The 17,280-nt window shown below is 40.2% G+C and overlaps 1 pseudogene; it reads right to left on the bottom strand.

Moving 5' to 3' along the window:
- LOC106582749 (guanine nucleotide-binding protein G(s) subunit alpha-like) overlaps positions 1 to 17,280 on the bottom strand; it is a 45,485-nt pseudogene that overhangs the window by 18,762 nt on the left and 9,443 nt on the right.

Raw genomic sequence — 17,280 nt, forward strand, 5'->3', positions numbered from 1 at the left:
CATCAGCTACATAGCCGAGGACAGACAGACAGCGAGGAGAGGAGATATATGAGGAAAATTAACATAGAGGTTCAGCAAGTTCACTGAGACACGGACAGAATTTTACTGAGACGCAAGGCAGTTGCATAGAATAAGCCAAACTCTAAGGGTTGGGGGCTGTACAATGGTAAGGAAAACACTTGGGATAAAGTATATCCAGGATATCAGCTAAGCTCAGCAGCCCTCTTCTTCTCTATAGTGTTTCCTCTCCCTCCCGTCAGTTTCCCTGTTCCCTGTCAGAAGCCCAAGCAGAGCGGAGCGGCAGGCAGAGTGAACCAGTCAGACTGGTTCCTGGTAGGCCCTAGCCTAGGGCCAGGAGATGGGAGGGAGAGGGAGGAGGCAGAGGCCTATCAGATAGTCTTCTCTGCCCAAAACACACACAAACCCACATTTAATGTAATGCATTAGATGCTTCAGAGAAGTAGTCAATAGCCACATACATTCCAATCCACCATATTGACATAGATTCCCTTGGCACAGCAACAGAGCATATAAAATATCTCCAAATCTATAGAAAGCATCAGGGCAAACTCTAACCTAATGTTGCAACTAGGGCTGTGAGGGTCATGGAATTTTGGATGACGGTAATTGGCCAACCGAATGACCGCGGTCTCTGTCATAACCCTTCTCCTTTCCTCCACTCCTGACTATGTGCTGCTATTGAAATCAATGATGGCATTCAAGTCAATGATGGCCTAATGGGTGGACTGGTGGCCATTGCAAATGTAGGCTACCCATAGGAGCAAAGCAGGAAGTAAAAGCAGGAAGTAAAAGCAGGAAGTAAAAGCAGGAAGTAAAAGCAGGAAGTAAAAGCAGGAATGGCACCCATGAATATGTGCTGTGATTTGTTGATTCAACTCAACTGACATTACAAAAACGACATTCCATTGCATAAGCCACATCAGTTAACGTCATTTGAATGAACATTCTATATTACCGTGGAAATGATTGCATCACAATACCAGGCAGCCATTGCGAGTGAACCCATAGATGCGTTAAAAGATTCAATGGAACGCAGACATCCCATTGACCAGAATGGCGCACATTCAGCAAATCTGGTCCAACAAAGTGGATATTTGTCAAATCTGTCAAGATTTTTCTATTGTAACAGGCCAACAATGTCCTTAAGTCTGATTTGGATATATTTGGCATGTGGTAGTCAGGTTCAGAAGAAGTGACTGCTAAACGCTAACTCTCGTTCGTATACGCCGGTTAGCATAGCTAGCGTACAGAAATTGGTGATGACAGCCAAAGTCGTTTTTTAAGACTGTAAAGCAGTTGATTGGTAACGATGACATGAACATCTGCTTGTGTTAGGGTTGACATCCATACAAGCATTATACACATATAAACAACAGCCTAAATGTAGACTTGTTTTTTCTGGGGGGCAATGATCTTTCCCCCACGGCCCTACCCCACGTGTTTCCATTGTAATTCCATTGTTTTGGTTGAGTTCGATTGACCTCTTTACCGCTTCTGAGTTTACCAATAAAAATAAAAGTTTACCATTCAAATTGCCAGCGTTAGATGTTCTAAGCCCATTTTATTCATTGTTTGCTATAACACCTTGCTTATTTCAGCAAGAGGCAACAATGTTTCATCATGTTGTTAAGAGTCCATGTTATCGCGGAAACGGACTCAACCGCATGAATGCCATGCCATGCCCAAATAATGTATATATCATCGGGGCATGGACTCTCCTGCGTTCCACAAGGATATATTCCCATACTTGTGTCAAGTTGGCTGGATGTCCTTTGGGTGGTGAACCATTCTTGATACACACAGGAAAAACTTGAGCGTTAAAAACCCAGCAGCGTTGCAGTTCTTGACACACTCAAACCAATGCGTCTGGCACCTATTAACATACCACATTCAAAGGCACTTAAATCTTCTATCTTGCCCATTCACCCTCTGAATAGCACACATACAAAATCCATGTCTCAATTGTCTCAAGGCTTAAAAATCCTTCTTTAACCTGTCTCCTCCCATTTAGCTACACTGATTGAAGTGGATTTATCAAGTGACATCCATAAGGAATCATAGCTTTCACTTGGTCAGTCTATGTCATGGAAAGAGCAGCTGTTCCTAATGTTTTGTACACTGAGTACATATGTTTTTTTAAACGGTTATGACAGTTATTTTACTTCATCCATAACCATCGGTTACACGGTTATACGGTAGTAGTGCCAGCCCTAGTTGTATCTTCTGATTCAGAATCAGAAAACGTTATTACATATTGGTCATACATCACTTTCGAAATTACATTTAATCTGGATTGGAATTTCTGGCTTACTTGCATTGAACATCTTTACATGCCTTGCTTGCCTGGCTGTCTGCCTGCCTGCCTGCCTGCCTGCTTACCCTGCCTGTCTGCCTGTCCACCCTGCCGTTCTGCACGCCTGTCTGCCCTGGGAACATACAGTTTGGAGGAAATCCCTGAGGGTCCTGGTGTTTCAGAGAGGAACTCCCATCAGACCCATTTAGTGTTATTAAACACAATCAGTGTTAACAGGCACAGGCCATGCATCTCTCAGGTGAGAGCCTCATTCAATTGTGAGCATCCCAAGGGGAGTACACCTGCTAATTACTTAACCACAAAACAGACAGACAGACAGACAGACAGACAGACAGACAGACAGACAGACAGACAGACAGACAGACAGACAGACAGACAGACAGACAGACAGACAGACAGACAGACAGACAGACAGACAGACAGACAGACAGACAGACAGACAGACACCATACTGTAGTAGCTACCATGACTGATGTGATGTTCCGCTAGGAAGTTATTGGCCCAAGTTTCAAGTTGTATTAATCGTATGTACGGAATACGCGTGGCATACATTGTCCAACGAAATGCTTACTTGCAGGTTCCTTCTCAACAATGCAACAACAATAAGAAATAACAAAATATAAGAATAGGAACATGAAGCAAATGGCTCAGTAGAATATAATAAACATTTTAGCATAAGTATAACACAGGAAGACACAATTTATAATCCAGTATTTTCACATATTTACCCATTCACTGACTGGACCTATTATATCCTGCCTCATCTTAGAGTTCTTCCTTTTGAAATTCAAAAACGTAGACCTATATCAAGTTAGCAGCCAGTTTGACTAATATTCATAGTTTCAACAGTTGAAAACTTTGAGATGGAGATTATCCTTTGGGACATGAACTCTGAATAAGACAACAGTATCCAATTAGTTCAAACCAGACTGTTTTAGCCCACTGAGCTAAAGACACGTATCTACAGGTTTCAGTCAAAGTTACTCATCAAGTGAGTGTGGTTCATTGGACCACCTCTTTTACTGCAGTCTCCAGAGGGTGGCTACCTGACGTCAGAGAAAAACCCTGAAACATGTCAACATAACAGGTATAGTGTGTGATCTTTTTTATTCGAAAAATACTTACCGATGTAAATTCAAAATCCTTCTGATTTACTAGGTTCAGGATGTATTCGATTCGGAACTGGTGTGCTGGGTTGGCTAACTGGACTGGGGGTGTGAGTGTATTCATGGCTGTCACTATAGTCTGAAATGAAGGAAAAATAGAAAGACAATGCTTTAAAAAAAAAAAAATTAAAAATACTGAGGAAAAACGTAAATATTCTTTTCAAAATCGATACATCAAAACATTTGAAGGATTTCCTCTATTGGGCTACTAGTACTGAAAACAGTACCAATTACTTACCTCAACAGCTTCCTTTATGTTATTTTTTATGTCTTGAATTTTCTTTTTTTTCTCCCTGAGAAGCATGAAAATTAGGAGGTTAGTCACCAAATACAATCAAAATCAACATAAAGGTGTAGTAACACAATGACAAGTCGAATGGGCAGATTGGCAATCTTTACTCATGGCTGAAGTCTGCAAACCCCCCAAAAATAAGGGCCCAACCACACAGATTTCATATCCATCAAAAATTGAGCAAAAGGTTTTGCTATGGGGCTCATGCGTTGATGGATGACGGAGAGACAACGTCATTTGGATAGATAGACAGATACATAGCGCATTCTTCATGCATTTCATCAGTCTCTGTGTAGCTGGGTTGTAAGAATTTAGGAGTTGCCGTGAGCAAGTAAGAGAGAGGAGAGGAGACTCCACCACATTCCTCACACGAAGACCCCGAAAACAACAGTAAAAAAAAGAACTGCCATACCAATCTCTTCTCACCTCTGCCATACCACTCTTCTCCTCCATCTGCTTCTCCATTCTTATCCCCTCTCCCTATTATTCTGTCCCTCCCCACCTCCATCTCCTTCTGTCCTCCTCATCCTGCTCTCCAGCACCTAGCACTGACTGGCACTGCCTGTCCCCCTTTCAGTAGGTAGGAACAACATTCTGGTCTGAAGGGCAAGCAGAGGCAACAACCCTGAACTGAAGCAAGTATTTATCAATAGGCTACACCGGGGTGCACGGCTGTGGAACACTAAACATCTGTCCTGAATTGACCATCAAGACATTCTGTATAAAAGGTCCCTGCTATGGACTGACTGACTGATCTGTGTGTGCACAAGTGTGTGTCTGCAAGTGTGTCGGTGTGTAATGTTTACCTACTACAGTATATGTTTTGAAATTGCGCTTTGTTTTAGGTGATCTGTATTATATGATATGCATTTAATGTGTGAGCAGTGGTGCGTGTATATACACGAGACAAATTTCTCCTTTGGACAATGAAGTTGATCTGATCTTATTTAGCCATATGTGGAAGCCAATAGGGCTGTGAATTCCCAGGGACCTCACGATACGATGTTATCACTATTCTTAGGTGCCGATACGACGTATCAGCGATTCTATATGTGTTGCGATTAGATACTGTGATTGTATTGCGATTCGATATTCCAAACATATTGCTCATCATACGCCTGCTGTAGAGGGACAAGAGAGAGCCATGAGAACATGTTTTGATCAGTCGTGGAAAGAAAAGTGCTGGGGAAAAAATGGCTACCTATTTAAAAAGAAGATGGAGAACAAGTTATGAAGGACAAATACTGGCGTTTTGGTGCAGGTAACTTGCAAAAATAATATTGCGATAGTCAAAACAATACGATACGACATAGTCAAAAATAATATAAATAATATAATTTTTTGCATCATCAGTAAGAGCCAAGGCCTTTTGACGTATATGTGTTTCCTCTGGAAAAAAATTGTAGCAGTAGAGGAAGAAATAGAAAATGTAGTAGAAAGGACTGAGAAACTCACTTCACTTGATTTTTTAAAAGGACATTCTACTCCACAATTAATTAAAATAAAATGATGCTGACACCATCTAAAATATAATTTCCACCTCCAGAAATGAGCCCAATAACATACTGGTAAAATGATTTGTTTAAATGATTCTAACATATTGGACCATGCATATAGACTATGCATGGTCCATACTTTCAGGTATGCTATTAGCAATAAGCATTATCAACTAGGGTTGGGCAATATTACGATAGTATTGGATATCGAAGACGATTGACAGCCATCGTCGATGGTGATGACATTGTGATGTGACAGACGATGTACAGCCTACAGTGCCTTCAGAAAGTATTCATATACCTTGACTTATTCCACATTTTGCTGTATTACAGCCTGAATTCAAAATTGATTAAATCAATACACCAATACCCCATAAGGACAAAGTGAAAACATGTTTTTAGAAAATGACATACAGAAATATTATTTACATAATTATTCACACCCCTGTGTCAATACATGTTAGAATCACCTTTGGAAGTGATTACTGCCCTGAGTCTTTCTGGGTAAGTCTCTAAGAGCTTTGTACACCTGGATTGAACAATATTTGCACATTATTATTTTTTTAATTCCTCAGGCTCTGTCAAGTTGGTTGCTGACCATTGCTACACAGCCATTTTCAAGTCTTGCCATAGATTTTCAAGCCGATTTAAGTCCAAATTGTAACTAGGCCACTTAGGAACATTCAATGTCATCTTGGTAAGCACATATTTAGTTATTTTCCTGCTGAAAGGTGAACTTATCTCCCAGTGTCTGTTGCACACTGCTTTTCCTCTAAGATTTTGCTTATGCTTAGCTCTATTCTGTTTCTTTTTATCAACAAATAAAATCCCTAGTCCTTGCCGATGACAAGCATACCCATAACATGATGCAGCCACCACCATGCTTGAAAATATGAAGACTGGTACTCAGTGATGTATTATGTTGGATTTTCCCCAAACATAAAGTTAATTTCTTTGCCATATTTTTTGCAGTATTACTTAAAGTGCCTTGTTGCAATAAGGATGCCTGATTTGGAATATTTGTATTCTGTACAGGCTTCCTTCTTTTCACTGTCATTTAGGTTATTATTGTGGAGTAATTACAATGTTGAGCCATCCTCAGTTCTCCTATCACTGCCATTAAACTCTGTAACTGTTTTAAAGTCACCATTGGCCTTATGTTGAAATCCCTGAGCGGTTTTCTTCCTCTCTGGCAACTGAGTTAGGAAGGCCCCCTGTATCTTTGTAGTGACTGGGTGTATTGATACACCATCCAAAGTGTAATTAATAACTTCGCCATGCTGAAAGGGATATTCAATGTCTGTTTTTTTTACTTTTCTTTTAACTTCCAATAGGTGCCCTTCTTTGCGTGGCATTAGAAAACCTCCCTGGTCTTTGTGGTTGAATCTGTTTGAAATTCACTGCTCGACTGAGGGACCTTACAGATACAGTAATTGTATGTGTGTTGTACAGAGATGAGGTAGTCATTCAAAAATCAAACCCTATTATTGCACACAGAGTGAGTCCATGCAACTTATTATGTGACTTGTTAATAAGTACATTTTTACTCCGGCACTTATTTAGGCTTGCCATAAAGGGGTTGAATAGTTATTAACTCAAGACATTTCAAGTTTACATTTTTTATGACATTTGCAAAAATTTCTAAAAACATAATTCCATTTTGACATTATGGGGTATTGTATGTAGGCCTGTGACATAACAATCACAATTTTCAATTCAGGGTGTAACACAACAAAATGTGGAAAAAGTAAAGAGGTGTTAATACTTTCTGAAGGTACTGTTTTTCAACTTGACTGGCACCCCGCATTAAAGCACTGACCAGGCAGCCCACAGCAGGGCCTATTCCTTTGCTATAGCCTGCATAACCTATTTCAATAAATATGTTATAAACAATAAACAGAATGCAAGAAAACAATGTAGACAGAGCTAAGATTTTCACCAAAGTGGCGCAAAATGTCCTGTCAGATAATATATTGGTCTTCCCTCTCTCTCAGTGCCGGATGATCGGGGTCATATGGCCGAAGCCTATTTCATTTTTTTTAGAGGACGCTCCGGTGTGTAATTATTTAAAAGACAAATGTATTTTCTCTCCATTTGATAAGAATATGACTTGAGTTTTTATACATGCTGGCTTTCTCCCGCCGCCTCTCGCAGTGCTACTTCATGATCAAAAAATTGATTCATCTAACGGAGTTCTCAGAAAGTTAAGTTGTTTTTGAATAACCTAAAAACATGATAGGCCTAAGGTAATAATGAGGGAAGTAGAACAAAGAATAGCAAGATAGAAAAATCGAACGAGTAGTTTGAACAAGACTTACAGTTGAGCAAAGCTTAGTCTATTATAAAAGGAATGATGCATGCGTCCCTCCTCCTTGCTGTTGAGAACCAAACGGACAAAAGCCAAATCCTACTCATTAAAATAGCCTATCAAAAGCATTAAGACAAGTTAAAGTTATGAATAGTATTTTCCAAATAGGCTATTCTAATAAAGTGTGTAATTGGAAGAATTTTGAAAGTCAGAGTCTATAGTCGAGTTTCTATCACAGCAAAGCTTATGAGAGAAAGATGTGTAGAGTAGGCCTATTTCCATAGCCTATTATTAGCAATGTATAGAAGCCTAGGCTTAATAAGAATCATTGAATAATTATCCAGTTCTGGGGACAGCAGAGTAGCCTGCTCTGCAGCCGGGTCCTGGATGATTTACAACCCATCACACGACGCACAGCCGACGAGGCTGTCTTGCGCGTAGGCACACACAGACATACATGTCTTTCGTGACACATCTCCAATAGGCTACTAAAAAAGGAAAGGGAAAGGGGGATACCTACTCAGTTGTACAACTGAATGCATTCAACTGAAATGTGTCTTTCGCATTTAACCCAACCCTTCTGAATCAGAGAAGTGCTGAGGGCTGCCTTAATCAACATCAGGAATAGGCTACTAAAAAAGATTTGGCTCCAAAATAGAATGATTCCTCTCGTCCTTCCCATAGCATGTGAGCTCATGCTAGTGGTTCTTTTTAGCTGTCTTTACTTTAATTTGATAATTTTTTTTTGGGGGGGGGGCAATAGGGTGCGATACCATTGTATATCACAATGTTTTATGGGTACTTAATCACGATAGGACAAAGGTTGACATCGCCCAACCCTAAGCCAAACTGATAGCAGTATAGTGGCTATAAATAAATAGGCTGGAACATTGGGCTGCTTATCTGCATTTACCTTATTGAGCTAATCATTAGCTAGATACCAAATGTGATCTTTTAACTAGTTAGCATTATATTGATGAATTTTATGTCCCCAAAAAACTTGCATTAACACAGTGAATATAATATTAGGGTAACTCGGGGAAAAACACCACCCAGGGTTACACTACACGTCCCCTGCCTGTATTTCTCACAGAAACCACCTCATGTCACCATTTTTTCCTTTTTTCATGTTCCGTATTTTTGGGAGTGGCGGCAAGGATTTTGCCGTGGCCCAGCGCCACAGATAAATGACTGCAGCGGAAACACTGTTGATTATTATAGTTCTGGAATGATCAGAATAATTTTGTACATGAGCAGTGAGAATCCACAGAAATGAAGCCTGCATGAACTCATATTGTTGGGGAAAACAAAAGCCTGAGGCAAATTACAGTTTTTCTTCGTTTTTCAGTGCCTAAAGTTACGTTTTTCTTAAGGTTCTACAGTATTGATGTTGGCGTACTACAGCACATGCTATAGCGACTATGAAAAGAAATTGGTGAAACCAAAAACTTCAGAATTTGCTATAAAAGACGCAATAGCACGAACGGAGTAGGAGTAAGCTATGCATGTGATTTCAAACTATTCAAAAACAACTTCAAGGACCTCTTGCATTTTTGGAGCTTACCAACCACTTGTTGTTTAAAAACGGTTTATAAAATAGGCAATTCTTAGAGCAATAAATGTTGTAAATATGATCAATTAACTCGAGCGGAGTTTCACCTATAGGCATAACTAACACCTAGTCTCACTGGCGACAAACATTCATATAGTTTCTGGGATGGGACGCAATTGTGGGTTTGGGTTATCTTTGTATGCATTTCTTTGATTGCTTTTGTACCTGTAAACCCGAAATTAAAAGTTAGTCACAAAACAAAATGCATTTGTAGCCCGGAGTGAATAATCAACCTGAAAATCCTAGGACATTGTTTACCAGTTTAGAGTTCAAATCTGTTTCATATAAAATGGAGTAAGACCCCTATGGCCTTCAAGTGGCGCCGACTAAATAATATGTGCTTGACACGGTCCTGCAAAGATTTATGAAATTGGGAAAAAAAACTATACTTACTCTGCATTGAAGCCATTCACATGCAATATTCGCATCTGTTTGACTATCGTGCTCTTCCCAGATTCACCAGCACCTGCAAACAGAGAAAAGAGGAAGATGTAGGTTTAAAAAAAAAAACACCTCACTTGACAGTGGTCTCTTAAGAGCAATATCAATTCTATTGAGGTAAATTCTAGGCATGTAAATCACACATCACTTCAGTCTCCAACCATGTTACAACCTACAACTAAGGGTTCAGAGTTGTTCCTGGCCAGACCACGTGGTCAGGAGAAACTCCTGGCCCTAGTGATGACTGTCCACTAACCACGGGGCATGGAATGCTGGGAATATTCTGGGAGATTCGGAACAGTCATTCGCCACCCATAATGGAGCAGAGAGAACAAACGCTGCTCCTTCGTGCTAACAACATGCTACTTGCTAAATGAAAGGAAAACAGACCACATTCTAACTTGGGCCTGAGCCCCTTTTTACAGATTTTTTTGGTCTTAAATACCTAGGTCCCTATTACTGTGCAGCAAAAAAAAAGTGTATTTGAATAAGTATGCAGCTTTGAAATTGCATTTTTGTTTCATACGGTGAACATTGTTTTGTTGAGTTCATGTATCCAAAAGTTAATTCTTGCGGTGCATGAATAATGTTGTTTTTGATGGGGTTTTTTAATGTTGTTCCTAGTCATTGTCACTTCAGACAGGAATCAATGTTTGGAGGAATCAAAGTTTGCATTGTTATTAGGCCTAATACTGTAAGGTCAACACGTAGAACATGATTCCATTTTTTCTATATGCCAATGATGATGAGGGACCTACCAAATCAACCCAATTAAAGAAAAACTGTTAAGTTTGGAGGTAATATTTTGGTATTACATGATTGATCAAGTTTTCAAGAGTTATAAGTCAAGAAAACACTAATCATCTGTCTATGTGAAAGAACATAGCATTGTAGCTGTCACTTCCAGACATTATAACCCACACAATACAGTTATACTGTACTTGTGTAATAGGAACAACTCCATTACTAGACAATTACTATGTACTGTAACATGATAATACAATGTGTTACTTGAGTAATTACAGTGTTTTTACATAGGTAGGAGCAACTTGATGCAATGCGTCACCCTAGGCCTTGTGTCAACTAATTCAGTACTGGTATTCGCAACAATTACGATTAAAAGCAATTCAAGGAGAACGGAGTGTGTGATGATGAAAACGGCACAATCCTGATGCCTATTATTTATAGGCTAATCTCTTCGGAAATCAGTCCTACAGACACGCATTGCTAGGCCTACACCACAAGCAATAATTCCCCTAGTCGGGTAGAATCGCATGCAACAATTTTTTGCTCTGGAAAAATAAACACTGTTGCAAATAGGGGTGCAATGGTGTTGTTGGCTTTTCGTGTCCAGCTGTGCAGAGTGCTTAAAATGACAGGACACAAGTGTTGACAGGGTAGAGGCCTGTTACAAGAACAGGAACTCCTATCGGAAATATCAGCACAACCAAAGGTAAAAACCCATTCCAATAAAACAAATGTAATGGTCTTTGTGCAATGGCCTACCTAGGAGGAACATAGGCCTACATAAAAAATACAAAAAAATTAAATGGTAATTTACAATGTCAGACGTTTGCCACCCTCAAATGGCACAATAACTAAGGCTGGAAACAATTTACCAATAACTTGAACATGTCAGAAACATACCTAATAGTAGGAGCCGGTGAGTTGCTCGGTATATCTGTTTGTCTTTTTGAAGCTGTTTCTCTATCTTTTTGTTTGCTTCCCTCTGTGCTTTCTCCTCATTATGTTGGTCTTCGGTCTTACTATTGCCCAGACAACCCATCTTCCCAAAAACCCAGTAAAAAGGTTCGGGGACGGGGGGATTAATATAATACAACAATTCTAGATTCCTAAATTGGCCCAGGAGAAAAGCACCTTGCTCAAAATGGGTGACATTTATATTGCCAGTTGCAGAATAAAACCACTGTAACCTGTAGATGATCAAGGCCTCCACAGACGCAGCCTATATCACATATTAATGTTAATTATCTATTGGCTACAATAGATCATTCAGGGAGAACGGAGTGGTGGTGCTAATGAAGATACCCAGACCGCCCTCTCAGACGGTTGATTCCTATAAGGTTTTCACTGTCAATCCACAATGAAGACATCAACATTAATTTCAATGTGAATATGATTCTTCAGCGCTACAATGTACATAAATGGTCTCTCGAGTCGGGATTCCCACGACGTCTTGCAGTGGAGCTGAAATCCACACTGAATTCTAGCAAATGTCTCCTCTTGAACCCATCATCGGTTTCACTGGTAGAATTCTGACTACTGACATTCAAAACATTTGCCGTTCCATCAAAGCGTATTTCCCTTTTTTATTTTGCAATCCGTCCTCAACCCCAGCGAGACGGGCCGAGCAGATAGGAGGATAAAAAAAAGAGTAAATGAATATTTCCACTAAAATGACGGTATGTGGATCATTACGCCAACCCTTCCTTCTTCATCCGAATGTATTTTAAATCCAGGACAAAACGTAACCGTGTCAACTATATCCTGTTTTAGTCAATGATATTCATTTATTTTCCCTCCTCGTCACAGATGTTGGTTGCTTTTGGGGTTTGTCCAGATCAAAAAGGCCTTTCTCTCGGTCTTTTTCGTTTGCCGCTGTAAATTGTGTTTCTCCTCACATCGGTAAGCTTTTCTGGGCAAACAAGGACTCCAATAGGGCTTCTTTTATGCAGTAAATACAATTTCCCCGATTCAGGTATATTTATGAAAATCCTCCGTTATGTTCCCGTTTCTCGCGGGTAGAGCATGCTGTCAGTCTAAGCTTTATATCCCTTTTGAATTCGTATGGTAGATGGGCTGGCTGGCCATATGTGTATAATATGAACATACTGCAATATATAGCCTAATCATTTATAGAACGATGACAGTTCTTTTTTTTAATGTAAAGGCCAGATCTGCTCTTGAATAAGTGTGAATCGATTCGTTTCTTTTAAGTATTTTGTAGTATTATTTTCATTTTCTCGGAGAATTTTACATTGAGATATATTGCGTTGAAGAGATGGGGTGGGGCAAACAGCTCTCACTGAACCCTGGGAACGAACCAGAGTGTAATCACATGATTGCCCAAAAAAACGTCATGAAGTTGCGATTCCCGAAGAGAAAAAGGCGCCCTCTGAAGAAATGATCATCCGTACCCTGGTTTTAATGTCTATGGACCATACGGAGCAAGTAGGCTACTGTAGCACAACAGATACATTGTAATCAGTAGAAAATTGATACAATGTATAAATACATGCTGGATCTTTCTATTCACTCTAGACTTATTTATTCCCTCTCTAAAAATCTGAATATTTTTGGTGGCTATTTTATTATGATAGACCTATCATAAAAAGAATTTGAAAATACAAAAGGATTTGTAAAGAGTTAGTTTAACTATTAACTTAAAGAGTGCATCTGTAATAAACAGTTATAAAACTGGTTGAAACTTCTCACTACTCTGCAAGCACCAAATACATGCACAATCTCAACCAGTGTTACAAATATTTATTCAATTATTATAAACCATCTTTAAATGAATAATAACCTACTTATAAACCCCTTTATAAATAATGTATGTATATCTTGATATAAATTAATTTATGGATTAATATGTAGATGAGTGATAAACAGAAATTAAACGCATTGCATTTCTAGCCAGATATAGGCTTACTAATTTATTGCTTCACTGGGTTTTGCAATTTTCCCAATATGTGAAATATTATCAGCCCGGCCCTCATACATACCAGTCTTCCTTAATGTGCTTGCAAAAATGTGGATTTCCTACTGCATTTAACAACAGGTGTATGTATCTACATTTGACTGTATGAGTATGCCTATGTGGTGTAAAGACGGGGTCTGTTTCTGAATCACAATATAAAGTCTATGCAAGTCCTCTAACATGAAGGCCTAACCTAACAATGACTTGGTCTTCGGTGAATTGATTTATGCCCAATTATCATTTGCGTAAACAATTGTCATGTGTGTTGTCAACAATGATGACAGACTAATATTAGAGCTCGATCCCGTAGAGGTTAGCCGTGTCATCATATAGACTGGTATATTTCCTTTAACCATCCCATCCTCATCTCTATTTCACAGGACTGGTCCTAGCTTTTTAGGGGCCCTAAGCAAGATTTGGTTTGCCCCCCCACCTCGCAGGTAAAACATTTTAGTGGTCCCTGTCTTGACGGTGAAAAAAAAAAAAAAAACTGTTTCAAAGTTAATTTACTGGAATTTGATGCATTAGAATTGTAGAAAATGTGCTTTAAAACCACAACATCTTCTCTTTTACCCATGGCAAATGGGGCAAAGAGAAGATGTTGTGGTTTTAAAGCACATTTTCTACAATTCTACACATTTTGCGGCCGGGGGCCCTAAGCGACTGCTTATGTCGCTTATGCCCTGCTATTTCACGAAGGTGAAATTTGGGAAATATTGTTACACAAGCTAGGTTTCCAACCAATTGGTGACAAATTTTCATGCAAATATTCTCAAATCCACATAAAGAAAATATGCAAATGAGTGCACCCAAAATGTACTTTTTTGCTTAAGTTTTCATCTACTGAATAAAAAATTGAGAGTTCAAACTGTTTCCATCACATTTTCAACTCTACCAATAGTTTTGTCACAAAAACTGTTTTGTTAAATAGCAAATGTGCTTACTCTGGTCTTGGCACATGCACTCTAGCCAACAGCTCACAGATACAGTGCAGGGAGGCTAGTCTACATGATGAGATTATTATAGATAGGAGCGAGAATATTGTATTTGTCAAACGGCAGTCAAGCATCGATCATCATGTCACCAGAATAAGACCCTTAATATTTATTGGAAAGGAGAATCAAGCTCATCACTGTGCACTTTCACCACCCTGTGAAGTTCATCATAACTTATTTCATCTTTACACTAACAAATTGCTGTAAATTCACAGCAATACTTTTACAGTAAACTACTGTAACGCTATATTACAATACAGTACTGTAAAGAGCAATGCATCATTGGGTCTCAATGACAAATTACAGCATTTTTACAGTAAAGTATTTTTTGCTGTATATTTACAGCAGCATACTGTGAATTATGGTGCATTGTGGGGAGATGTGGGCAGAAAAAGAATCTCTGGCTCATTAACATATTTAGAGGTGTGCCTTGAAGAGGCTATATTGTTGCACCCATCAGTGAGAATTCCCATGCTGTTTGGAATTCCTGTGTGCCTTCCTTGATACCCCTGTTCCTCTAATGGAATTTTCCCTTATAATAAGGGGCAATTTATGTATTGTGTACAAATTATTTGTGTTCATGGTGATAGTTTGGAGCCAGATACCTGCCAAAAGGTTGAACGTACAGTACCAGTCAAAAGTTGGGTTTTTCTTTATTTTTTACTATTTTCAACATTGCATAATAATAGTGAAGACATCAAAACAATGAAATAACACATATGGAATAATGTAGTGACCAAAAAAAAGTGTTAAACAAATCCAAATATATTTTAGATTTTAGATTCTTTAAAGTAGCCACCCTTTGCCTTGATGAGAGCTTTGCACACTCTTGGCATTCTCTCAACCAGCTTCACCTGGAATGTTTTTGCAACAGTCTTTAAATCAAATCAAATGTATTGGTCACGTACACATCTTTAGAGGATGTTATTGCCGGTATAGCGAAATGCACGTGTTCCAAGCTCCAACAGTGCAGTAGTATCTAACGATTCACAAAAATACACAAATCTAAAAGTAAAGAATGGAATTAAGAAATATATAAATATTAGGATGATCAATGTTCGAGTGGCATTGACTAAATACAGTAGAATTAAATACAGTATATACACACATGAGATCAGTAAAGCAGTATGGAAACATTATTAAAGTGACTAGTGTTCCATTATTAATGTTGCCAGTGATTCCACGTCTATGTATATAGAGCAGTAGCCTCTAAGGTGCAGGGTTGAGTAGCCGGATGGTAGCCGGCTAGTGATGGCTATTTAACAGTCTGATGGCCTTAAGATAGAAGCTGTTTTTCAGTCTCTCTGTCCCAGCTTTGATGCACCTGTACTGACCTTGCCTTCTGGATGATAGCGGGGTGAACAGGCCGTGGCTCGGGTGGTTGATGTCCTTGATGAACCGCCGGTTTCCCCTCTTTCCACTGGGATTCTCTGCCTCTACCCCTATTACAGGGGCTGAGTCACTGGCTTACTGGTGTTCTTCCATGCCGTCCCTGGGAGGGGTGCGTCACTTGAGTGGGTTGAGTCACTGACGTGGTCTTCCTGTCTGGGTTGGCGCCCCCCTTGGGTTGTGCCGTGGCGGAGATCTTTGTGGGCTATACTCGGCCTTGTCCCGGGATGGTATGTTGGTGGTTGGAGATATCCCTCCAGTGGTGTGGGGGCTGTGCTTTGGCAAAGTGGGTGGGGTTATATCCTACCTGTTTGGCCCTGTCCGGGGGTTTCATCGGATGGGGCCACAGTGTCTCCTGACCCCTCCTGTCTCAGCCTCCAGTATTTATGCTGCAGTAGTTTATGTGTCGGGGGGCTAGGGTCAGTCTGTCACATCTGGGGTATTTCTCTTGTCTTTTCCGGTGTCCTGTGTGAATTTAAATATGCTCTCTCTAATTCTCTCTTTCTCTCTTTCTTTCTCTCTCTCTCTCGGAGGACCTGAGCCCTAGGACCATGCCTCAGGACTACTTGGCTTGATGACTCCTTGCTGTCCCCAGTTCACCTGGCCGTGCTGCTGCTCCGGTTCCAACTCTTCTGCCTGCAGCTATGGAACCCTGACCTCTTCACCAGACGTGCTACCTGTCCCAGACCTGCTGTTTTCAACTCTCTAGAGACAGCAGGAGCGGTAGAGATACTCTCAAAGATCGGCTATGAAAAAGCCAACTGACACTTACTCTTGTGTTACTGACTTGTTGCACCCTCGACAACTACTATGATTATTATTATTTGACCATGCTGGTCATTTATGAACATTTGAACATCTTGGCCATGTGCTGTTATAATCTCCACCCGGCACAGCCAGAAGAGGACTGGCCACCCCTCATAGCCTGGTTCCTCTCTAGGTTTCTTCCTAGGTTTTGGCCTTTCTAGGGAGTTTTTCCTAGCCACCGTGCTTCTACACCTGCATTGCTTGCTGTTTGGGGTTTTAGGCTGGGTTTCTGTACAGCACTTTGAGATATCAGCTGATGTAAGAAGGGCTATATAAATACATTTGATTTGATGATCTTTTTGGCCGTCCTGTGACATCAGGTGCTGTAGGTGTCCTGGGGGGCAGGCAGCGTCCCTAATGATGATCTGGGGCAGGTGTCCAAGTGTTTAGTTCTCTTGGAATGGTTTTATGGGTTGCCCCCTGGTAATGCGTTGGGCAGACCTTACCACCCTCTGGAGAGCCCTGCAGTTGCGGGCGGTGCAGTTGCCGTACCGGGCGGTGATAACGCCCATTAGAATGCTCTCAATTGTGCATCTGTAAAAGTTTCTGAGGGTATTAGGGGCCAAGCCAGATTTCTTCAGCCTCCTGAGGTTGAAGAGGCGCTGTTGCGCCATCTTCACCACACTGTCTGTATAGGTGGACCAATTCAGATTGTCACTGATGTGTACGCCGAGGAACTTGAAGCTTTCCACCTCCTCCACTGTGGTCCTGTCAATGT

Source organism: Salmo salar, chromosome ssa22 (genome assembly GCF_905237065.1).
Source record: "Salmo salar chromosome ssa22, Ssal_v3.1, whole genome shotgun sequence".
NCBI classification, from domain to species: domain Eukaryota; kingdom Metazoa; phylum Chordata; class Actinopteri; order Salmoniformes; family Salmonidae; genus Salmo; species Salmo salar.